Source organism: Pinus tabuliformis, chromosome 3_1, assembly GCF_031772625.1.
Source record: "Pinus tabuliformis cultivar Carrire ecotype Pingquan chromosome 3_1, CPIR1, whole genome shotgun sequence".
NCBI lineage: Eukaryota > Viridiplantae > Streptophyta > Pinopsida > Pinales > Pinaceae > Pinus > Pinus tabuliformis.
In genome coordinates this window covers 854,535,153-854,545,813 of record NC_142301.1, presented here as the reverse complement: position 1 = coordinate 854,545,813, position 10,661 = coordinate 854,535,153, and the positions used below count along the sequence as shown (strand labels likewise).

General features: G+C 36.7%; 1 pseudogene; it reads left to right on the top strand.

Moving 5' to 3' along the window:
• Window positions 1-211: 211 nt before the first annotated feature.
• The window catches only part of LOC149190249 (uncharacterized), an 82,851-nt pseudogene continuing 72,401 nt past the window's right edge, over window positions 212-10,661 (top strand).

Genomic DNA, 10,661 nt, shown 5'->3' with positions numbered 1-10,661 from the left:
GGAGTTTTGTTATATGTTTTGAGTGGAGTACTTTGAGTTATTTTTTTGAAAAAGGAGTAATACAAAAATAAAGGCTTTGCCAGTAAAGGTTTTTTTTTTTTTAAAAGGGGGTTTTATTATTTGAAGAGAAGCTTTTTAAAGATGCTTCATTGAGTTTCTGTAACATTTTCCACCATTTATAAGGAAGAACTATGATATGTTGGCCATTAAGATGGATACGACATTAAAGGCTCATGATCGTTGGGATTGCATCAAGATTATATTTATGAAACCTGAGAATGAAGCAAAACGAGCCCTCACACATGTAGAGAAGGAGAAATTGAGGATATACAAAAAGAAGAATGCACAAGCATTACAACTTATCCAACAAGGAGTGGACCAAGCAGTGTTCCAGAAGATTATGACCATGTCATCAATAAAGATAACATGGGAGACTTTGGAGACGAGCTATAAAGGTATGGCCAAAGTCAATATTGTTAAGTTGCAGAATACTAGGAGAGATTTTGAAAGTCTACAGATGAAGGAAATAGAGGATATTGATTCATTCATGAATCGATTTTTGACTATTGTAAACCAGTTAAAGATTTATGGTGATGACATTAAAGATCAAACAATGGTTGAAAAGGTCCTCAGATCTTTGTCTACTAAGTTTGATGTTGTAGTAGCAACTATTGAAGAAGCCAAGGATTTGGCGTTCCTGACAGTTGATAAATTGATGGGATTGCTTCTATCCCATGAGGCAACGATAGACAAAAATACAGATTCCTCATTAGAAACCGCTTTTAAAAGTCAGGTTTCTATCTCAAGAGGTAGAGGTCGAGGAAGAGGTAGATTGAGAGGAAACAGACCAGGCGGAAGAAATGGTGGTTAAAGAGATGGCAAAGAAGAGTAGGGACAAGAAAGTGGAAGCAACAACAATAATCAAAGAGTCGACAAATGAAAGGTGAGATATTATTATTGTAATAAGTTTGGGAACTATGCACGTGATTGTATGAAGATGATAGCTGATCAAGGAAAGCAAAGAGCTAATGTAACTACAGAAAATAGTGACTACATGTTCCTAGCTTGCCATACCATGCATAAACCTTTTGATAATGTTTGGCTATTAGGCAGTTGTTGTAGTAACCACATGACAGGAAACAAGAATTTGGTTGCAAATATGGATCAATCTGTCAGGACAGAGGTAAAGTTGGGCACTAACAAGACTTTGGATGTAGATGGAAAAGGAGTCGTCAACATTCTGTGTAGGCAAGGGAGCCGAAGACAATATCACATGTATATTATGTTCTTAGTTTAAAACATAATCTAATAAGTGTTGGTCAGTTAATGCTAAAAGGATAATGAGTTATTTTTGAGGGACAAGATTGTGTTATATATGACAAGCCCCCAAGAAAGCAACTGATAGGAAAGGTGCAGATGACGAGGAACAAACTCTTTCCTCTAATCAGGGATTACAAAGATCAATTCAAGTATGAACTAGTTCTAATGATTATTGGTTATAGCACTTTCGGTATGGACATTTTCATTTCTCTTGTTTAAGATTGTTGCATTAGAAACATATGGTTAGAGGATTACCTCCCATCAAAGAACCTTCTAATACTTGTGAGTGTTGTATCTTGGGAAAGAAACATCGTGAAATTTTTCTTAAAGAAGTTGCATACAGAGCAAAGCAGCCACTAGAACTAGTTCATACAGACCTGTGTGGACCCATGAAAACACAATCAATTGGCATAAGTTGTTACTTCCTCACTTTTATTAATTATTTTAGAAGAAAGACGTGGGTTTATTTTTTGAAGCAGAAGTATGAAACTTTTGCAAATTTCAAAGAATTCAAAGCCCTAGTAGAGAACCAGAGCAATCGTCGGATCACTGTATTGAGATCAGATCGTGGTGGAGAATATGATTCAAAGGCATTCCATGCTTACTGCAACAACATGGAATCAAAACACAATTTACAACCAGATACACATCGCAACAGAATGGTGTATCAGAGAGAAGGAACATGACAATTATGAACATGGTAAGAAGCATGTTAAAAGGAAGAAACTTGTCTAACGAGTATTGGGTAGAAGCAGTTGCATGTGTTGTTTATGTGATAAACAGATCTCCTACAAAGAGCGTGATAAATAGAGTGCCAAAAGAAGCATGGTCAAGTATGTCTTGTAGTATATCTCATCTTAGAGTGTTTGGATGTGTAGCATATGCACATGTACCTAAAGAGCTAAGAGGCAAGTTAGGTGATAAAGTGAAAAATGCATATTTACTGGTTATAGCGAGTAATGAAAAGCATATAAAATGTTAAACCTTGTCACCAAGAAGACAATAATCAACAAAGATGTTTTCAAAGAATAAGTGTCATAGAATGAGAGTGTAGACAAAATACTTGCCCAACAGAGACTACCACTGCCTACAACACTTGTTAATACAATAAATTTGAATCCCAAACATAAAAGATATAATCTTTACCTTTACGTTCATATTAACATTTAATATAAATTATATATATAATATTTTAAGGAAAATATTTTTTCATCTATATTATTTATTATTACTTTAAATCTTATCCTTAATCCAATATTAAAACATCTAATTATTAGTGATTAATTGTAAATTTATAAAAAAAATTAAATTAATATTAACCACGTGAGTTTAGTTAAAATTATATTTTATTCCTTTTATATTTAATATATTAATTTAGATATATTTTTATGTTTTAATAAAAATAATTAAATAATTTAATTTTAAAATTAATTTCGTTTTAAAATGATTTAAATGTAATCTACCATTGCTTTTTATTTTTATGATTCAGTATAGTGTAAAATGTTATTATTACTATTTAAAATATTAATTTTAGAAATTATTATCATCAAGAGTAGTTTAGTTGAAGAATTTTCTTTTTAATCTTATTCGCTATTAGTCCCTGCCATTTGGCAGATGGCATAGACTATAGTAATCGGAATCGACCGGTATAACATTAATTTTGGTTATTATTTACACTGTTTTTATTTCAGTCCGCTCTATGTGGTTTGAAAACTATGTTCTTATTTTTTCATGGTCTTATTTGGCCTCTTCCCAAGGCAGACATGCTATAAGCATATAGTATCTTGAATTGGTGTCATTCATATTTCAGAACTATTCGGAATTAGTTTAGACTAATGCTAGCATTAGTCTAGCAAGTATGAAATGCTAGCTCTCTATGTCTTGCAACCTAGAACACTGACATGAGAGGCCCCTGTTGCCACCCGTTACTGCATGTTGCTTGCCCCTGTTGCCACCCGTTATTGCATGTTGCTTCGGTGTTACTGCATGTTGCTTCGATGTTACTGCAAGAGCGCCGTGGAGAAAAACCAATGGAGGAGCAGTGTATACCCCTGTACCCATGAACAAGCGTACTTATAGTTTAACCAACCAGATTTAGACGTTGCGTAGGGAAGAGACGCTGCAAGATTCAGACATTGCCTAAGCATAATGAAGCAAACCAGGTTCAGGTTCGGGCCATCTTAACCAGCCAGATTCAGACGCTGCAGAGGGAAGAGAACCTGCCTGAGCATAATGAAGAAATGAAGAAAAGAAGGATGAGACTACTTTCTTGCAGCTAAGCCAGGTATTAGCCAGGAAGAACATTACCTGAGATGAATGCGAGCGACACGGTCACCTACTCCCAGTCCATCCTCTCTGTTCACATGCTTTACCTGGCCACCTCATAACCAGTCAGTACGATTATGCTATGCTCATCCGCCTACCCCTTGTGCTGAAAATTGCTGATGATTCGGGCAGTTCCCCAAGCTTTGATTTTCTGCATATAAGTCATCATCATCATTTGGCTCCTCATAGGTCCAATATGAACAATAGCTATTTGAAAAGGCTCCTTCTCATCCCGTTACTAATCTTGAATCGATGGTCGATCCTTCCTAGGGCATGATGCGGTAGTAGCGGATTTCAGCTCAAGTAAATTGGGCCAATGAATATCCTTCTGATTTTTCTGATCTTTGCTTCTGATCATTCTGATCTTTTCTCAGCTACATCCTGCACGAATTCCAGAGGCTCGTCTTCTTGAATTTGTATGGAAGAGACCACGCATTTCTCTAGTCTCCCATGGGAATTTATGATCAGTGAGAAGAGATTATCAGACGAATTTATACAAGGTGCTGCCTCTTCTGGAGTCGATGCCACTTCTTGAGAAACGTTGGAACTCTTTTCTGAGACAATGGGAGCTACTCCAAGCTGAGACTGAGACTACTTTGTAGGGAGGCTGACGTTCGAATTGGAGTTGGCACGATTAGCAGGCCACAAATGATTGTGATATGAGGTGTATGTAACTATCAACATGGATAGATTAGTGCAGCTTCCTTCATTCAAGATAGACATAACAACAACATTCCACATGACTGACATTTCCACACAACCAGCAGTAGAATCGACACTATGGCTACCCAGCAGCTCATCTGTTATGCAAATAGGGAGATCTTCTGTTATGCTCACATGTATGCACTCTAGATTCACCCATTCCCCTAACTACTTACTACACCCATTCCAGGTTTTCATGACAACCGAGAGAACCTCAGCTCATGCTTGCTGCTACTGCAAGTACTAACCAAGCTTCTAAGCTTTTTCGCTTAACTATCCAACACGCAAGATTAACATAGAATGGTACCTGTCACCGTTGTCCTGCTCTTCAGCTACATTTCGATCATGCATTATGCGTTATGTTCAACCACGTCTCTTGTTATGTTCAACCACGTCTCTGTGGCGCTTGGCTTGTCTCTCGTGGTGGGGCCAAAAACCCGGCTGGCCTTGTCTTAATAAAAAGATAATTCTGAGACTGCCGAAGTTTACCTTATTGTAATAAAAAAATCTATTTTGACAAAGCAAGTCAAACGATCCCACATCAATCCAAGAACCAGAGGTCGCCGCTGGGTGGTCATGGGAGTGGAGCTTTTTGATGTACGTGAGATGGGGCATTGACTGGGGAAGTGAGTATTGAAAATTAAATGCCTCGTGGGGTGCACTGCAGGGAAAAACGAAAGTCTCAGTAGCGGAAAAACGAAAGTTTAGGAGGAAAGGATGGATTCCATTTCCATATAATATAAACTGTACAACAACACACCACGAAACTTCTTCTGTTACTGGTCTATACGAAGAACTGTCGGCAAAATCTGCGTGTCATGCAACTACACACTTCATAGGCTTTTTCCTTGGCATCGTCAGGTATCGAACCCTGCCTCTTGCGTTTGATCTCCATCTGATTCAGTCTCCGTTCCTACTCAGATGCCAATTTTATAGAAGTTGTCGTCATCGTCCTCTGTGTTGCTTTTTTAAATGTAATGTTGTGGACTAGTGTTATTGTTTGGGGCGAAAGAATGGCCACGGTTCGAATCACAGGATGGACTCAGTTGGATGCTTCTGACTATTCAATAGTGGAATTGATTTCACTTATGAATGATTCTTCCACTCTTTGTAACTGGCTAGTTCCCTCGTTAGTGGTGGTCTCCCATCAAACTGTCAAACTGGATATGTTTCTATAAATCAAACCCGCTATGATACTACGCACTGCTGGTCGTATGAGAGGAGTTTGTTATATTTGTGTGGATCAAGAAGCCAAGTTGACGGATAAGGGAAATCCCAGCTACACCCCACTTCCAAATTTACCACCCTCAAACGAGGACACCCAAGTTGGTAGGCTTGGCTGCATCCTGCTTCTGGGACTGCACATGGAACTCGTCCACTCACGCCTGCTTCTGACTATTTAGCAGTTAAATTGATTTCACTTATGAATGATTCTTCCACTCTTTGTAACCTGCTAGTTCCCCTGTTAGTGGTGGTCTCCCATCAAACTGCCAAACTGGATATGTATCTATAAATCAAGCCCGCCAATGATACTACACACTGCTGGTCGTATGAGAGGAGTTTGCTATATTTGTGTGGATCAAGAAGCCAAGTTGATGGATAAGGGAAATCCTAGCTAGCTAGCCGACCTCGCTGGGATTAATTAGATCGCTTGGTGGGTTGGTTGAGGGAAACTGAGCTAGGGCTTGGTTGCCGACTTTGCTAGGACGTGTGTCTAAACCTGACAACCATTCAGTCCTCAACCACCTACTCGCTGCACTTAAGGCCGGGACTAGCTGCAATGTAGCCCCTCTTGTTTAATATAAAAATTTAGAATTGTTGTGGACTAACCACATTAATGTTGTCCACCTTGAATAATGGCTAAACCATCCTATATGGTTTAGGGACTATTATATCATGTCCACCTTAATTGAATAATGTCTAAACCATCCTATATGGTTTAGGGACTATTATATCATGTCCACTTTAATTCGAATAATGGCTAAACCATTCTATATGGTTTAGAGAGTATTATATCATGTCAAGAGTTATAGTGGCAATAATACGAGCCCTAATGACACAAATAAATAGTATGTTTTGGATACCAATTCTCTTTTATATAAAATGCTTTAAAAAATGAAAACAATTGTTTTCATAATTGAGTAGAATATTTAATCAAACAGATTAATTTTAAAAATATAAAATTAGAATTGTTTTCATGATTTAATCTACATAATATTATCACTATATAAAAAAGTTTGAAGATTTTTTTTTTAGATTTAATTATATTAATTTTAATTTAATAAAAAAGCTTTTTAGAAATATTTAGAAATATAATTTTTTCATTTAAAATATAGATCAAATGGGGAAATCGGTGAATGAATCACTTAAACATAGTTAATCAACATATTTTATCTTATTATTCAAAAAAATAATTTACCTTGTGAATGGCATTAAATTATTATAATATTTACAATCACAATTTAAATTAAATGATTTCTCATAACATGAGTTGAGTATTACATGGCATCTCAAATTTAAATGTGTGATGTATCTCAAATTTAATTTAAAAATAAAGAAATATTTGATAATATAAATCATTAGCATATACAATATATTTGAAAATAAAACAACATTAGCATCAACATAACATGAAAATGTATAATATATATGAATATTAGTATCAAAATTGATATATATGTTAAATATACATGTAAAATACACATCACAACAATTGAATATATGCATGTTAATTGTTCTTAGCTAAGTATACCACTAAAGCGAAAAGCCTCAATACCTTTAGCACTAGAGTTAAGAGTCATACACCACGAGAGCCATACCCATTAATGCATCCTTAGAAATATAAATTCTGGAATTTAGCATATAAGGAGGAGATGGTGATTGGTCTATTCTTGGAGGATATGGTGGTCATCCCATTAGTGAAGGAGGAGATGGTTGCTAGTTTGCTACTAGAGGAGATGGTGTAGCTACAATATTATCCCTAGTAGACAAATCTAAAGAATAATTCTACCTATCCCTTAACATGACATATCAATAATATCATATCATAGGGAAGTCTATCCCATGTTGGTGCAAGCTTAGGGGTTTGCATGATCTTTTGAGCGCATACATAGTCTGCTTTACTATGAGCCATCAATGCATATATATATTCCATCACATGTAAACAAAATCTATGATATAGCCTATGTAGCATGCCAACTCTCTACACCTGAGGTGAATCATCTGACTCAATGATCACCTCATTATGTTGAGGTGGCATCTCCCGAACACAATTACCAACATATGCAAAACCAAATGGACAAATAATAAATAAACAATTTAAGCAAAAACTCATAATCAATTACATGTGCATTAATTAAGATAAAATTTGCAACTAAATTAATAAAAAAATAATGATAGTATTACCTCTTGCATCTAATGGATCATTTTAACTAAATATGGTGTTTAGACACCCTTGCAAGTCTATCCCTATGTATGAGTATTATACAAGATCAAGGATGTGATCGTTCTCACTAGCTAGAAAATGTAATACTTCTAAATTAACTACTCTACACAACTCCTTTGGTTGACCCCTATTGGGAAATATCTACCCTCACATGTACATATATACATCTTGTCATAAACCTATGAAGGACATGGTTGAATGTTGGTTGAGTGACTAGAAACCTCGTAAAAAATAAATTCAATAACTATGAAGCAAAGGGGAAGACAATCTTCCCATCAAACATAGCATGACAATGATCCAATGAAAAAAGAATATAACAAAAAAATGGCAGACCACCTTATTAGTATTTCCATTTGAATTAAAATATCCAAATAGTGCATCAAAGGGAAATTAATGCATTTTCCATCACAGGTATAGTATTCCATTGTCATGGCCATAATTAATAGACACCCAACCTCCTCTAACCAAATGAATGTAGACAGAACTACCCACTAACAACTTGGAAGCCATGGGGTTGGAGATGGACGTGATGCATCCGTGGCTTTTCATGCTCTTTTGAATGTGATTTTGCTAACATCATATAAATAAAAGATCTTGGTTAATTCTAGTAGTTGAATAGATCTGGATCAAGTTTGGTATCAAAGCGATCTTCTTGTTGATGTGAATTATGAGTGTCAAGGATTGAATGTGCAACAATACAGAAAATGGAAGATGACAAAGATATGTACGAAGCCTTCCTCATGATGTCCAAAATGGTCGACATAATGTATGAAGCTTATGAGAAGAAAATGGCAAGAGAGGAACAAAAGAGAAAGAGCAAAGGATGATGCTCCATCTACCCCCTTAAGTGTACATTCATCTTCCTCATCGTCTTCTCGTCATTTAGATGAGGAGATCAATTAGAGTCTTCAAGCATAGAATGTTGAATTGATGAGACCTCTACGAGAAGAAAAAGAGGAGAAGAAGAGATTGCAACTTCAGTTACGAGCCACGGAAGAGACCGTGGAAAAGTTGCAGCGCAACGAAGGCTTAGCGAAGCCATCATCCAGATTCGACAATTGAGGTAAGCAGTGTTGATCATTCTTCAGTTTTATGTTCACACGACACTATTTCTATTGGAAATGTGGAGGTACCCATTTCATGAACTAGCATGAGACTCCTTACCAAGATGGGGTATAAAGGAGGAGGACTTCATGTTAATGGCCAAGGGATGACTCAGCCATTGGAGGTTGTACAAAGACCTCGATTTGCAAGTTTGGGGTGCACTGAAGGAGAGTGATCAAAGACGTCAGAAGCTTCTGATACATTGTTGAAACTGTCGAGGAAAGAGAATGATGGGAACACATCACCATCCTCTCATGACAGTGCACATTGCAAAGGGAGAGCTAAGGCAAGCTCTCATTGCCATAATCGCACCAGAGACAACCGAGAGAGGTATAAACAATCTCAGTATTCTAGAGTTCATTTTAATTACAAGCATGTTGTTGATGATGAACATAAATCATGGCATAACAAACTATGTAGTTTTTGTGGTTTACATAACAATGTGGTTCTGAGTGCTGGAAGAGAATGGCAGTAAGAAAAATGATGAGGCATGAAAGGCCATCTCCACATCAAGGAAGGAATCAAGTTAAGCAGGTTTGGAGGAAGAAGACTTTTTGTAGCCATTGCAATAGAGGTGGTCATCAAAGAGCCACATGTTGAAGGCTCCATCCAGAGCAGCGTTTCAAGGACATAGGGCCCATGCAGAAACTAGTTGGTGAAGATGTTCGACACGCAAATTCACCGGAGTCCTTGTGGTTCACTTTGATGAGTAAGAGATGGTTTTACTAGTTATAGTAGCTTTTCATGGCTGTATTTTGTAAATCATGTGTTGCGATATAAATATAAAAGTGATGATGTGTTTTCCATCTCTTATTAAAGCAATAATGATGCTTTGGTCTTTTATTGATAGATGGGGTATTGATTTCCATTTTGATGTAAACTTGACCACACAATGTGTGTTATAAACTCTTGGGAAGTATGGGGATGCTTGGGTCATGATTGGTCATGTAATTGAACATGTAGTTTGCAAATATTTTACTACATGTTTGTAGAGGATGCAGGCGTCGACTCATCACTTATGGCTTCGAAGAACAAGGGTGAAAGAGAAGTAAGTGTGACATGTCAGGACACTTGTGGTGCAGACAATGTAACACAACAGTTGCAGATTATGTTCATGCTTTTGGAGGACCAAAAGCTCCTTAGTGGAGAGGAATGATCCAGGTGGCTCCAGACACGCTCAAAATTCAGTGGTGGCTATGGAAAAGGCTCGAAAATCAAAGTCTTAAAAATATAGCCAAACAAATACCAAGTCATAGTGTTTGTCATTACGATTTTGGTGGTGCAGACGACACTCAAAACTGAGTCTATAGGACCAACTTATGGCTCTTTAAAATTTGAAAAGACAAGGAAAAAGAGGGGCCCACAGTGCGCCACATGGCATCCCAGTCAACGAGTGGGACCCACATGGAATCAAATCATCCATTAACACATGGCCCTCCATCATTGGCACCTTGCTCCTGCAGAAAAGACAAAATGATATAATGTTAAAAATCTCAAATAAAACAAAAATACATAAAAAAGGAATAATATTAAAACGAAACCCCAATTTAAAAAGTATATAATATAGAATATAGTTATTAAAATAACCAAATAAAATCAAACTATTGAAAAATAGAGCCATGGTTTTCCAATGAATTAATGGTCATAATGGTGGGATATCTAGTTTATATATATAAAAACCAATTGTGATGTTAGTTGGGCGTTAAACCACATATGGTTGTTCCAAAAACTATTATGGAACAAATGCAACCGTGTTAATCCGACA